General features: G+C 42.7%; 1 protein-coding gene and 1 pseudogene across 1 annotated transcript in view; both read left to right on the top strand.

Moving 5' to 3' along the window:
• Positions 1-5349, top strand: part of LOC129816180 (kinesin heavy chain-like) — a 31558-nt pseudogene extending 26209 nt beyond the window's left edge.
• A 100-nt stretch (positions 5350-5449) lies between these two features.
• The window catches only part of LOC129816661 (ly6/PLAUR domain-containing protein 6B-like), a 32785-nt gene continuing 23062 nt past the window's right edge, over positions 5450-15172 (top strand). Inside the window, exon 1 of the mRNA XM_055871413.1 lies at positions 5450-5651. The gene's annotated coding sequence lies outside the window, so the exon portion shown is untranslated. The remainder of the gene's footprint in view (positions 5652-15172) is intronic.

The raw sequence follows: 15172 nt of genomic DNA, 5'->3' as shown, positions 1-15172 counted from the left end.
TTTATGGAGCACCGGCTGTAGATGTTTAACTGCCGACATTGTTCATGCGATTCTACATGTAAAATCGGTTCACACTCGTTTGTTAAATTACCTTCAGACGTGCTAAGTACTCTCGGCCATCAAAAGCTATTGGTGTCTCGGAGCCCTTAGGGTCCCCAGGAAAGTGTTCAGAAGCACTTTAGCCTCTAAATCTCAAATGTAAAGTTCAGTATTGGTCCAAAAGGGGGCAGCACATGTCTATAAAATCAGAACTGTGTTTTTGTCCCTTTCATAACCTCATGCTATCGGATATACTGTGCATCACCGATCTTATGCTATTAACTCACACTTACAGTGCAATATTAGTCAATAGACCCATAAACAATATATTTCTGAGTCTCCCTAAGTCTGTCTCTCGTTTTTTAATAGCGGCAGGTGGTAGCTGGTTTTTCCTGTTGGATGTACAGATCTCTCCGTTCTGGACCTGAACCCACACTGGGACTGTCTTGGATACTCTCTTTCTCCATGGACCTGTCTTTCTAACCACTGGGAACAATCCTCCTCTCCTTCTCTCACCACTCTGCCTTTACTGGGGCTTCAGACTCCTCATTCCCAAAAAAACACTCTGATTTTTTTTTACGCCAGATATCCTTATTAAGGTCTCCTCTCCTCATGGCCAAGAGGAAAGAGAGGCTCCTTAATGCTGAACAAGTGCTTTTCATCTCCTCCTTGAATCGCTCTTACTCTACCTCTGTGTCTGGTGCTCTCTCTCTCTCTCTCTCTTTCTCTCTTTCTCTCTTTCTCTCTTTCTTTCTTTCTCTCTTTCTCTCTCTCTCTTTCTCTCTCTTTCTCTCTCTCTCTCTTTCTCTCTCTCTCTGAGTGAAATTGTGTAATGAACTATTACTGTATGCTGTTGAGGTTCCTCTCTCTCTGACGCCCGTTCAGTGTTCACACGTCCCGTGTGGCTCAGTTGGTAGAGCATGGCGCTTGCAACGCCAGGGTTGTGGGTTCATTCCCCACGGGGGGACCAGGATGAATATGTATGAACTTTCCAATTTGTAAGTCGCTCTGGATAAGAGCGTCTGCTAAATGACTTAAATGTAAAATGTAAATGTTGTATCTTGTGAAACAGGCTGGTTTTCCTATAAGAGAAATTATGAGAAAAGATGGTCTGGAGGGTCACATTGAATATGGTTGTTTAGGGGTTTCTGCCTGACACCAATTCCCTCAAAAACACTAGAATGGCCAAAGATGTTATTAAAGATTAAAACTGGTTTTAAAAAACTGACACTGTTAGGATTGTAGTGTGTTTTAGAACTCACATGGTGTTACTGATGGCTCTCTGGATCACTTTCAATAGTAGATGTTAGTGTTTTGAAAGGAGTACAACAATTTTGTTGATTTCATTATTTACACAACTTTGATATCGGCTATTTATTTTATACATTTTAGTTATGCAACATTGATGTTAGACATTTGAAAATTTGCTTTGACAATATCACACACCACTGAAGTAACATGAAGAGTTTATGATCAGAGATGACTAATCTACTTTATATATACAGTATGTTTCTCATATGTGTTTGAGAAGCACATGGGTAAGATACAGAACAACTATCTCAACTTTTAGAATTCCAATTATGTATCCAATATGTGTTTAATCATTGTCAAGCTACAGTAGCAACAGTCTAAAATAGCATTGGTGCATAAATTGTTGAGAGACAACCTTGAATTTCTTTTTAGGTTTCAGGGGGAGTTGAATCTTTTAATATGTGTCACATGCAAACCGAGTCGAAATACGGGAATGAGGTGATACGAAGCCAAAACTGAGGGATCATACAGCTTAGGAAAATATTAAACTGTGAGGAATTTGAACTAAAAGATGGTTATTCTATTCCTTCCTTTGCTGGATTTCGTGTTGGTGTTTTAGACTAGAACGTTTCGCATTCCAGGCTGTTTTTTTAAAGCAGAGTGCATTGTGAATAACTGACCTTTTGTAAATGAAGGTATAGAAACACGGACCAAAAAGATTATTGAATATCTGTGGTATTCCGAAGTTGATGATGATGAGACCTGTGATTGGTTGGTTCTGCCATGATGCTGATCATCCAATCAGCACATCTTCTAGTGTATGGGTTGTTTGAACTGGAGTATTTGAGTTATAGGGTTTATCAGGGATTTCATGTTTGGTCTTTTTGGATTTACGCTCTCCCCTCGAAAGAAGTTCCGCAATCAGAATTGTTTATAAAGGATGAATGCTTGTCATTGTTATCACTGGTCTATTTCCTCCATGTCACTTGTCCACTTGTGATCCACTTGTATTCACAGTGCTAAGTGATAGTCAGACAAATGTTTATGTAGATATAGGCTCTGTCTAATGTATCAAATGAAGTGCTTTGTTGATATCGATGCTTTGCTGATATCGATGCTTTGTTGATATTGATCCTTTGTTGATATTGATCCTTTGTTGATATCGATGCTTTACTGATATCGATGCTTTGCTGATATCGATGCTTTGTTGATATCGATGCTTTGTTGATATCGATGCTTTTCTGATATCGATACTTTGCTGATATCGATGCTTTGTTGATGTCGATGCTTTGTTGATATCGATGCTTTGTTGATATCGATGCTTTGCTGATATCGATGCTTTGCTGATATCGATGCTTTGCTGATATCGATGCTTTGTTGATATCTATGCTTTGCTGATATCGATGCTTTGTTGATATCGATGCTTTTCTGATATCGATACTTTGCTGATATCTATGCTTTGTTGATGTCGATGCTTTGTTGATATCGATGCTTTGCTGATATCGATGCTTTGCTGATATCGATGCTTTGTTGATGTCGATGCTTTGTTGATATCGATGCTTTGTTGATATCGATGCTTTGTTGATATCGATGCTTTGCTGATATCGATGCTTTGCTGATATCGATGCTTTGCTGATATCGATGCTTTGTTGATATTGATGCTTCTTTCATTCTAGTTCACAAAGCCAAGTATTTTGCTGAACTTTGTACGAGGTTTAAAAAAAATCCAGTCTCAAATATCCCACCACATTATGCTGTTGTGAAATGTGTTCTACTACGGTATCTTTGAACAGGGTATATGGCATTCTTTCACCCTTCATACTTGGTTCCTGGTGAAAGTCATCAATTTATTTATGTTCCTGATTTGATGTCTTATAAATATGATTGACCTGTCCTTAAGGTATTATCATGATGACTGAATGATGACTGCTGTCTTCTGTTAAAATACTGAGCTAAACGTCATTTCCTGTTTTTAATTTAATTTATCTGATCGCCTCTCTCTCTCTGTCTCTCCATGTGTCTTTGGGCACTGTTAGTAGGCCTAACTCTTTGTATGATTGATAGGTTTGTGAAGCAAGTGTTTCTGAGGCAACAATGCACTGCAAGTGTTTCGTGACTGTGAGACAGGGGAAAATGCTGATCAGACGGTTTTCCACAGTTAAAGAGAAGCTATACAGTTGAAGTCGGAAGTTTACATACACTTAGGTTGGAGTCATTAAAACTTGTTTTTCAACCACTCCACAAATATCTTGTGAACAAACTATAGTTTTGGCAAGTCGGTTAGGACATCTACTTTGTGCATGACACAAGTAATTTTTCCAACAATTTTTACAGACAGATTATTTCACTTATAACTCACTGTATCATAATTCCAGTAGGTCAGAAGTTTACATACACTAAGTTGACTGTGCTTTTAAACAGCTTGGAAAATTCTAGAAAATTATGTCATGGCTTTAGAAGCTTCTGATAGGCTAATTGACATCATTTGAGTCAATTGGAGGTGTACCTGTGGATGTATTTCAAGGCCTACTTTCAAACACAGTGCCTCTTTGCTTGACATCATGGGGAAATCAAAATAAATCAGTCAAGACCTCAGAAAAAAAAATTGTAGACCTCCACAAGTCTGGATCATCCTTGGGAGCAATTTCCAAACGCCTGAAGGTACCACGTTCATCTGTACAAACAATAGTACACAAGTATAAACACCATGGGACCACGCAGCCGTCATACCGCTCAGGAAGGACACGCGTTCTGTCTCCTAGAGATGAATGTACTTTGGTGTCACACTCATGCTGGAGGAAACAGGTACAAAAGTATCTATATCCACAGTAAAACGAGTCCTATATCGACATAACCTGAAAGGCCCCTCAGCAAGGAAGAAGCCACTGCTCCAAAACCGGCATAAAAAAGCCAGACCACGGTTTGCAACTGCATATGGGGACAAAGATTTTGGGGAGAAATGTCCTCTGATCTGATGAATCAAAAATAGAAATGTTTGGCCATAATGACCATCGTTATGTTTGGAGGAAAAAGGAGGACGCTTGCAAGCCGAAGAACACCATCCCAACCGTGAAGTACGGGGGTGGCAGCATCATGTTGTGGGGTTGCTTTGCTGGAGGAAGGACTGGTGTACTTCACAAAATAGATGGCATCATGAGGCAAGAAAATTATGTGGATATATTGAAGCAACATCTCAAGACATCAGTCAGGAAGTTAAAACTTGGTCGCAAATGGGTCTTCCAAATGGACAATGACCCCAAGCATACTTCCAAAGTTGTGGCAAAATGGCTTAAGGACAACAAAGTCAAGGTATTAGAGTTGCCATCACAAAGCCCTGACCTCAATCCTATAGAAAATGTGTGGGCAGAACTGAAAAAGCATGTGCGAGCAAGGAGGCCTACAACCTGACTCAGTTACACCAGCTCTGTCAGGAGGAATGGGCCAAAATTCACCCAACTTATTGTGGGAAGCTTGTGGAAGGCTACCTGAAACGTTTGAACCAAGTTAAACAATTTAAAGGCAGTGCTACCAAATACTATTTGAGTGTATGTAAACTTCTGACCCACTGGAAATGTGATGAAAGAAATAAAAGCTGAAATAAATAATTCTCTACTATTATTCTGACATTTCACATTCTTAAAATAAAGTGTTGATCCTAACTGACCCAACACAGGGATTTTTTAAATAGGATTAATGTGAGGAAAAACTGAGTTTAAATGTATTTGGCTAAGGTGTATGTAAACTTCCGACTTCAACTGTATATAGCAGTTTTCTCATCAAATGCAATGATAGATGTCCATCACCATTTGTATCTGTCCTGTACCTATTGGCTACCACAACTGTTCTTTTTGGTCAAACTTGTGCAGGTGATGACTGCATGGTGTGAAACTCAATTATCAGATGTCAAGATGTATATTTTTTTTTAAGATGACACTGAACAAGTATATTGTTAGCAAACAATAGCCCAAGGCTACTTATTTACATAGGTCTACATAATAATATTGGACCTATACTGAACCCTTTGTTTCAGACAGAATAAAACACTGAATATTATTTTAATCAATATGTATTTTTTTTCTTGGGAAATTGTGCAATTTTCATATTCAAACATGTGCGGGGGAGATTTGAGTCATGACATTAGCCCACGCAAGCTTCCACATCCACTTATCCTCGCGGAAAAAACTTCACCTGCCCTTCAGCTCCGCCCTCCGGTTGGCTCTCCCGCCTCTTACCCGGTCCCACTGCGCCCGCCGCCAGGCCAACCACCGGGTAGAGTCAACATGGTTCATCCACGGAAGCTGTAGGCGACGATAAAGACACCTCTCCGTTTTCAACTGAATCCAGAACAGACACTGCCAAAAGTAAGTCAACTGCGCGGTTACACGGTGTTGCATTGGCTCACGTGGGAGGAAAGCGCAATAAGTGATTGATAGAGAACAGGCTACAGTTTATATTTTATATAGAGGCATTATTGTCAGTATTACAGAAAACTGTAAAAACCATCGTCGGATATGGAAATGTTTACAGAAGTGTTAAATTGTGGGGACCCAGAAGCAGCGGTGTAGACCATGTAAAATATTGAATGTTCCTCCTCAGCGCAAATCTTATCAACGACTGCTACATTCATTGTAGTCCATTGTTGTGAACTGTTATCCACCCAGCAGACAGCTGTTGGAGACATGTTTAACCATGGAACAAAGGCCATTGTATTTGGCCCATTGAAATAGTGTAACACAAAACTTGATTGTTCAGCAAGTATGAGACAGAATAATGCATTTAGTATACCATATTGTGTTTTTAGTAGTTAGCCTACATTTAAATCAGTTTAGTTTTTTTTCTAGTGGTCTGGAAACCACCCAACCAGACACCCATACCCCTCCCTCTTTCTCAGTTCATGTTCAGTAATGACAGTTGCAGTGGCACATGGCCTCTCTCTGTGTGTCCTGCCTGCCCAGGGATCCACTGCTGACCCCTGTGTCAATCTGTCACCCATGGCCAAGCCATGGCCACACAGCTTTCAGGAAACAGAAAGGCACACCCAACAGAAATATATTGCCTTTGACAGTTTCTATAAGTGTATTTATTTGAAATGTCCTGAGTATTGCTCTCACTCAACATATAGCTGTCACTCATGTAAATGTACAGCTGATACAGTATATAGCTCTGAAATCATACGCTACCTATGTTTGTGTTCGGTCATTAAAGATATTTGATATGAAACTAAATCTAACCAAGGCCTGCTGAAGCATCTGCACTCACTAGATTAGAGGGTACTCTTGGTGCGCTTTGTCCAGACAGCTGCTAGGCTTCTCCGCTTGGTCCCATACACACCAACGGCTGCCACACAACTAAAACAAGCTGAAAAGTGACTACTCCCAGACTAGTCTGATGTTATGTGTGTGGGAAGAGTAGGGGGCAAGGTGTTGGCTTCACCCCACCTCCCATTTAATGGCAGAACAGAGCAGATGCAAAGTGTGGTGACTCTTTGTGCCGTCATTCTGTCACCAAACTTTGCGTCTGCATTGTAAATATGTGGAAATTGTACAAATGAGTCCTTGTGCATAGAGTTGTATGGTTTGTTTAACTTTGCAATCATTGGTTTTTGTTTAACACAGATTTTAAAGTTTAAAAAAACGGAGTGTCGGCATCAGACGTCTGGGTTATTAGTTTATAGTAAAGGAGAAGCACGTTTCAGTTTCACCTTTTATTGTCACATGCGCAAGTATGGTGAAATGCTTAACTTGCAAGCTCTACCCAACAGTGCAGCAATCAATATCAAACAGGGAAAGGGGGATACCTAGTAAGTTGTATAACTGAATGCAGTCAACTGAAATGTGTCTTCTGCATTTAACCCTCTGAATCAGAGGGGGGGCTGCCTTAATCAACATCCACGTCATTGGGGCCTGGGGAGCAGTTGTTGTTGGGGGTTAACTGCCTTGCTCAGGAGTAGAACGACAGATTTTGTCCTTGTCTGCTCGGGGATTCGATCCAGCAACCTTTCAGTTACTGGCCTAACACTCCTACCCCCCAGGCTACCTAATAAAAATAATACATAATAAAAGAAAGCACAAGACATTTTGTGTACAATGCAGGAATACTGGAGTAATATGAGACAGATATATACATGTAGGCGAGGGATTAGGACAGTGACTTGTAGCAGGATAAATAACTATAAACAATCTGTGAAGACCGACTACTACTAATGCTATGGATAGATTAGATAACAGAATATGATTTTTTTTATTATTGGTTTACGACTCAGAGTTTATCTGATAAGAACACATGTCATAATTAAGCATTGGTGATACCATCTAATATAATATACCACCACATTCTGAGTGGGCCTAATCTGAAACTTGACAAGTACGTACAGTAGATGTATTGAACATGTTTTTTTGTTGTTTCAGCAAAGCAGTAAATAAGTGGTAGCGCTGGTTTCAAATCAAGATACTAAAGAGGCCGGAATATATTAAAAATATATCAATGTTTTTTTGTTTTTGTTTAAAAGTATCTTCTTTGGAGAAGTCATTGTGTTTTTCAAGAGACTGTCTGGATGTAACGAACAACAGAATGAACTAAATTACATAACAGTAACATTGTAGTTACTATTATCAACAGTAACTACAATGTGGATCCAAGCCTTGTTCACTGTCTGGATTTTCCCTATGGAGAGAGGGAAGGAGACAGATGGAGAGATGTATAGACGGAGTGAGAGAGTGATGGAGGATGGTGTGGGGTAAGATGACCAGAGAGATGGCAAAGGTGGAGAGGGAACATTTGTTTTCAGTTTTCATTCAGTCTTCTCAGTTTTTAACCCCCCGTTGTATCTCCCTCCAAATAAACCCCTGCAACAAACCTACTGTAATAAATCAAATCAAATGTTATTTGTCACATGTGCCGAATACAACCGGTGTAGACCTTGCAGTGAAATGCTTACTTACCGGTACCGAGTCAATGTACAGGGGTACAGGTTAGTCGAGGTAATTTGTACACGTAGGTAGGGGTAAAGTGACAATGCAAAGATACATGCATTAACACTAAAAGAAAGCTACATATTATATAAACTATTATATAAAATAGCTGCTCACTTACAGTAGTTTGTGAGCATTTTCTTCACTTTAAGACTCAATGGAATCTTGCCAAAGAGAATCAAGTTGGATGACCAGATGGAAACAGTTTTGTTCAGAAGGCGTTTAGATAAACTCCCCTGCAGCAAGGAGTTAACCTTAGTGAAACATCGAAGCAACTCCGTCAGGAGCAAAATGAGAACATAACATTACACGAATATGTAGTATAATAATTATACAGGGTCAGTAAGAACCCATATCTTGTTCACATCAGGGCTTTGAGGTGTAGGATCTTAATGAAGCCATGCAAAACGGCTCAGCCCTGAGGCTGCAGTACACATCCGTCAAAGGTGTCATGCCATTGTCGTGCTGCCTACCTACCGGTTTATGTCATTGACAAGATGAGGACAGGATGTCATTGTGTGTAGAGAGAGATTGATGGACTTCCCCTACTCAGGCTTCCCCCCCATACTTAAACATAGTTACCTCAGGAAATCTGCCTCCCTGTGGGGTCTTGAGAAATCCCCAGTCAAATTAAATGGATATGAGATATTCTACAACATTTCCACATTATTCTCATTTGACTGGTAGTTTCCAACCCATGATGTCAAAAGAAATAATCCCCATAGATGTGTAATTGTTGAAAAAAGGGAGTGGATGATGGGAGGTGATGGTCCCTGTCCAGGGGTGAATTTATGGCTCAAAGACAAACAGGTTGCTACAATGACTGATAAGAGTGGCTTACGACCGTTGGCACATTTCCCATTGTGTCCTACCTGAGGAAAACGTGTAGGAACTCATGAGGTTATCTTTAATCAACATTTTAAGCAAGATAGGGTAAAGCAGAAAGAAAGGTGGGAGAGATTTGTCTGAAAGCAAGAGTATTGAATAAGAAAGTGCAAAAGCTTTATTTAATTTCTTGCACTACTGACTTGTGAATACTTACTAAACTCTGTCATGGATCTGCCTTTCAGAGTGGGAGTGGGCTTTCTCTGGTTAGTCTCCAAGGTGGTGAATCATACGTGTTGTGGAAAGACCTCATGGCCATAAACAGAACACCCAAATCTTCATTTCTAATCCTGTCCCAAATGTGTTGATCTTAATGTTGGCACCTGTGACCAGAAGGTGTTTTGTCCTGGAAAAAGATGAATGCCTAAGCAAATGGTTCATCATTGGACTGTTGAGTTAAGCGTAGCTCCAACAACTCTGACCCAGGAGAGACCTACGCAGGGCGTTGTCTGATTGAATCTTCGCCATGGCACTGCCCAATAAAATGCCCAGGTCGCATCACCATCACCGGCTTTGCACTCAGGTGACATAGGAGAAACCTAGCTGGATAAAACGTCCAGACATCTCTATTCAATTACCTTGGCTCTGGGCCCAGGTGGGACCGGTCAAGAAATGTCATTTAATCTTAATCGGACAAGGGTACTCCGGGATAGAATCCAATCTCTCATCATCTCTACAGATTAGATCTCGGAGGTGCAAGGTCGACGAAGGTAGAGGCAGACTGACTGGGGCAATGGCCCAATAGCCTGCTCTTCTGTGTCACTGAAGGATTGAACGGTCCAATTTTACAGCCTTTTAAACTAGAGAGAGAGACTCCACCCAACTGAATAGTTCCTCTTCGAAACTGATGGTGCTGAGGGAGTCAATGCACATGAAAAGTTTATATAAAGTCTATATACAATGTGAGCAAGTGAGGTGAGATAAGGGAGGTGAAGGCAAAAAAAAAGGCCATGGTGGCGAAGTAAATACAATATAGCAAGTAAAACACTGGAATGGTTGATTTGCAGTGGAAGAATGTGCAAAGTAGAGATATAAATAATGGGGTGCAAAGGAGCAAAATAAATAAATACAGTAGGGAAAGAGGTAGTTGTTTGGGCTAAATTATAGATGGGCTATGTACAGGTGCAGTAATATATGAGCTGCTCTGACAGCTGGTGCTTAAAGCTAGTGAGGGAGACAAGTGTTTCCAGTTTCAGAGATTTTTGCAGTTCGTTCCAGTCATTGGCAGCAGAGAACTGGAAGGAGAGGCGGCCAAAGGAAGAATTGGTTTTGGGGGTGACCAGAGAGATATACCTGCTGGAGTGCGTGCTACAGGTGGGTGCCGCTATGGTGACCAGCGAGCTGAGATAAGGGGAGCTTTACCTAGCAGGGTCTTGTAGATGACCTGGAGCCAGTGGGTTTGGTGACGAGTATGAAGCGAGGGCCAGCCAACGAGAGTGTACAGGTCGCAGTGGTGGGTAGTATATGGGACCTTTGGTGACAAAACGGATGGCACTGTGATAGACTGGATCCAATTTATTGAGTAGGGTATTGGAGGCTATTTTGTAAATGACATCACTGAAGTCGAGGATTGGTAGGATGGTCAGTTTTACAAGGGTATGTTTGGCAGCATGAGTGAAGGATGCTTTGTTGCGGAATAGGGAGCCAATTCTAGATTTAACTCTGGATTGGAGATGTTTGATGTGAGTCTGGAAGGAGAGTTTACAGTCTAACCAGACACCTAGGTATTTGTAGTTGTCCACATATTCTGTAGTTGTAGTTGTCCACAAGTCAGAGCCGTCCAGAGTAGTGATGTTGGACAGGCGGGCAGGTGCAGGCAGCGATCGGTTGAAGAGCATGCATTTAGTTTTACTTGTATTTAAGAGCAATTGGAGGCCACGGAAGGAGAGTTGTATGGCATTGAAGCTCGCCTGGAGGGTTGTTAACACAGTATCCAAAGAAGGGCCAGAAGTATACAGAATGGTGTCGTCTGCGTAGAGGTGGATCAGAGACTCACCAGCAGCAAGAGCGACATCATTGATGTATACAGAGAAGAGAGTCGGTCCAAGAATTGAACCCTGTGGCACCCCCATAGAGACTGCCAGAAGCCCGGACAACAGACCCTCCGATTTGACACACTGAACTCTATCAGAGAAGTAGTTGGTGAACCAGGCGAGGCAATCATTTGAGAAACCAAGGCTGTCGAGTCTGCCGATGAGGATGTGGTGATTGACAGAGTCGAAAGCCTTGGCCAGGTCAATGAATATGGCTGCACAGTATTGTTTCTTATCGATGGCAGTTAAGATATCGTTTAGGACCTTGAGCGTGGCTGAGGTCTACCCATGACCAGCTCGGAAACCAGATTGCATAGTGGAGAAGGTATGGTGGGATTCGAAATGGTTGGTGATCTGTTTGTTAACTTGGCTTTCGAAGACCCTAGAAAGGCAGGGTAGGATAGATATAGGTCTGTAGCAGTTTGGGTCTAGAGTGTCTCCCCCTTTGAAGAGGAAGATGACCGTGGCAGCTTTCCAATCTTTGGGGATCTAGATATGAAAGAGTGGTTGAACAGGCTAGCAATAGGGGTTGAAACAATTTCAGCAGATTATTTTAAAAAGAAAGGGTCCAGATTGTCAGGCCCTGCTGATTTGTATGGGTCCAGATTTTGCCGCTCTTTCAGAACATCAGCTATCTGGATTTGGGTGAAGGAGAAATGGGGGAGGCTTGGCCGAGTTGCTGTGGGGGGTGCAGGGCAGTTGACCGGGGTAGGGGTAGCCAGGTGGAAAGCATGGCCAGCCGTAGAAAAATGCTTATTGAAATTCTCTATTGTCGTAGATTTATCGGTGGTGACAGTGTTTCCTAGCCTCATTGCAGTGGGCAGTTGTGAGGAGGTGCTCTTATTCTCCATAGACTTTACAGTGTCCCAGAACTTTTTTGAGTTTGTGCTACAGGATGCACATTTCTGTTTGAAAAAGCTAGCCTTAGCTTTCCTAACTGCTTGTGTATATTGGTTCCTAACGTCCCTGAAAAGTTGCATATCACGGGGGCTATTTGATGCTAATGCAGTATGCCACAGGATGTTTTTGTGCTGGTCAAGGGCAGTCAGGTCTGGAGTGAACCAAGGGCTATATCTGTTCCTGGTTCTAATTTTTTTTAACGGGGCATGCTTATTTAAGATGGTGAGGAGGCACTTTTAAAGAATAACCAGGCATCCTCTACTGACGGGATGAGGTCAATATCCTTCCAGGATACCCAGGCCAGGTCGATTAGAAAGGCCTGCTCGCTGAAGTGTTTTAGGGAGCGTTTGACAGTGATGAGGGGTGGTCGTTTGACCGCAGAACCATTACGGATGCAGGCAATGAGGCAGTGATCGCTGAGATCTTGGTTGAAGACAGCAGAGGTGTATTTGGAGGGCAAGTTGGTTAGGATGATATCTATGAGGGTGCCAGTGTTTACGGATTTGGGGTTGTACCTGGTAGGTTCATTGCTCATTTCTGTGAGATTGAGGGCATCAAGTTTAGATTGTAGGATGGCCGGGGTGTTAAGCATGTCCCATTTTCGGTCACCTAGCAGCACGAGCTCTGAAGATAGATGGGGGGCAATCATTTCACATATGGTGTCCAGGGCACAGCTGGGGTCAGAGGGTGGTCTATAGCAAGCGGCAACGGTGAGAGACTATTTTCTGGAAAGGTGGATTTTTAAAAGTAGAAGCTCGAAATATTTGGGCACAGACCTGGATAGTATGACAAAACTCTGCAGGCTATCTCTGTAGTAGATTGCCACTTCGCCCCCTTTGGCAGTTCTATCATGTCGGAAAATGTTATAGTTAGGGATGGACATTTCAGGGTTTTTGGTGGTCTTCCTAAGCCAGGATTCAGACAGGACATCTGGGTTGGCAGAGTGTGCTAAGGCAGTGAATAAAACAAACTTGGGGAGGAGGCTTCTAATGTTAACATGAATGAAACCAAGGCTTTTACGGTTACAGAAGTCAACAAATGAGAGCGCCTGGGGAATGGGAGTGGAGCTAGGCACTGCTGGGCCTGGATTAACCTCTACATCACCAGAGGAACAGAGGAGTAGGATAAGGGTACGGCTAAAGGCTATAAGAACTGGTTGTCTAGTACGTTTGGAACAGAGAGTAAAAGGAGCAGGTTTCTGGGCGCGATAGAATAGATTCCAGGCATAATGTACAGACAAAGGTATGGTAGGATGTGAATACAGTGGAGGTAAACCTAGAGTGACGATGAGAGAGATATTGTCTCTAGAAACATAATTTAAACCAGGTGATGTCACCGCATGTGTGGGAGGTGGAACTGAAGGGTTAGCTAAGGCATATTGAGCAGGGCTAGAGGCTCTACAGTGAAATAAGACAATCACTAACCAGAACAGCAATGGACAAGGCATATTGACATTAGGGAGAGGCATGCGTAGCCGAGTGATCATAGGGGTCCAGTGAGTAGTTAAAGCTGGCTGGAGACACGGCGATTCAGACAGCTAGCGGGCCGGGGCTAGCAAGCTAGGAGAAGGGCCTTAGAGGTACATCGCGACGGAAGAAGTCTGTTGTAGCCTCCTCGTGCAGAGCCTCCTCGTCCGGTTCCGTTGGCAGACCAGCCGTGATGGATTAGTAGGGTTCCGTGTAGTAAAGGTGCCCAGTCCAATTGGCAAAATAGGTATAGTGGTCCAAGAAATTGTCCGATGGACCTATTCAGCGAACAGTCCGATATGCTCTAGACAGCTAGCGGGCCAAAGATAGCAGGCTAGCAGATGGGCATTCAGGGGACGTCGCGACGGAGGGGCCTGTTGCAAAAATAACCCTCGGGCAGATTACGTCGGTAGTCCAGTCGTGATGGATTAGCTGGGCTTTGTGTAGTAAAAGGGGTCCAAAATAGGTATTGTAGCCAAAAGGAGTGGCTGATGGACCTCTTCAGCTAGCCGGGAGATGGGCCTAGCATGGGCTAGCTCCAGGCTAATTGGGGCTTGCTTCAGGACAGAGACGTTAGCCAGGAGTAGCAACTCGGATTGCAGCTAGCTAGCTGCGATGATCCAGGTGAAAAGGTTCAGAGCTTTCTCTAGGAATCCGGGGGTATGGAGAGAAAATAAGTCCGGTATGCTCTGGTTTGAATCGCGTTGTGCAAACTGGCGAGAGATTTCCGAGCTAGAGGTTAGCTGATGACCGCTAGCAGTGGTTAGCTGACTACTAGCTAGTAGCTAGTTAGCTGGCTAGCTTCTGTTGGGGGAATCCGGTTCGAAAGTAAAGAAAAATACTTTGGAAAATACCAGATCCGTACCACATTGGGTGAGGCGGGTTGCAGGAGAGTATATTGAAGTTGCGGTTTAGGAAAAATATATATAATATAAAGATATGCGAAGTAAAAAGATACAAAAGATATATACACGGGACAGGATGAGGACAAAGACGTCTGACTGCTACGCCATCTTGGAGATCAGTGGACATCACAACGATACCTGAGATGGCTCAGGTGATTTTCTAGGACCATGTCCTCTCCTCTCTGCGGTCTCAACTGCAAAAGCGTTTTCAATTTCCTGGCAGAGTGGGGTGATACAAAGACGGTCCTTGTATCTCCCTTTTCCTGGACCTAACGGGCTGGAACCTGAGGAGTAGGGTAGGAGCGGCAGGGGGGGTGGGTGGGGGGGGGGGGTTAAGAAGCTGTAAGGGGATGCAGAGGGGCAGAATAAGACGGTCAATTAAACTGACCCTGGTCTCTCGCCCCTGTGTAATGACCCGGTCTAGTCTCTCTCACACCTGTATAATGACAAAGGATAGTTCTCTGGAGGAAGTGCTGTCTTGAGAAGGAGAGTAAAGGTGGTGATGGTGTCGTGATGCCTTGATGTCGTGGAGCAAATGGCACAAAAGTTGAAAGTTATATTTAATCTAGACATCAGGGTACTGTAAGAGTCTGCAATGTTAAATCATTTCAGTAAATTTCCTTTTTAAACGAGCTCTATAAACTCTATTTGACAAACTTTAATTTGGCTACTGGATGTAAATTTGTTTTTCTTAGTATGCAGATTAGTGGTGTGTTTCCTGG

This window comes from Salvelinus fontinalis, chromosome 19 (genome assembly GCF_029448725.1).
Source record: "Salvelinus fontinalis isolate EN_2023a chromosome 19, ASM2944872v1, whole genome shotgun sequence".
Classification (NCBI taxonomy): Eukaryota; Metazoa; Chordata; class Actinopteri; order Salmoniformes; family Salmonidae; genus Salvelinus; species Salvelinus fontinalis.
This window is presented reverse-complemented; position numbering and strand designations above follow the sequence as displayed.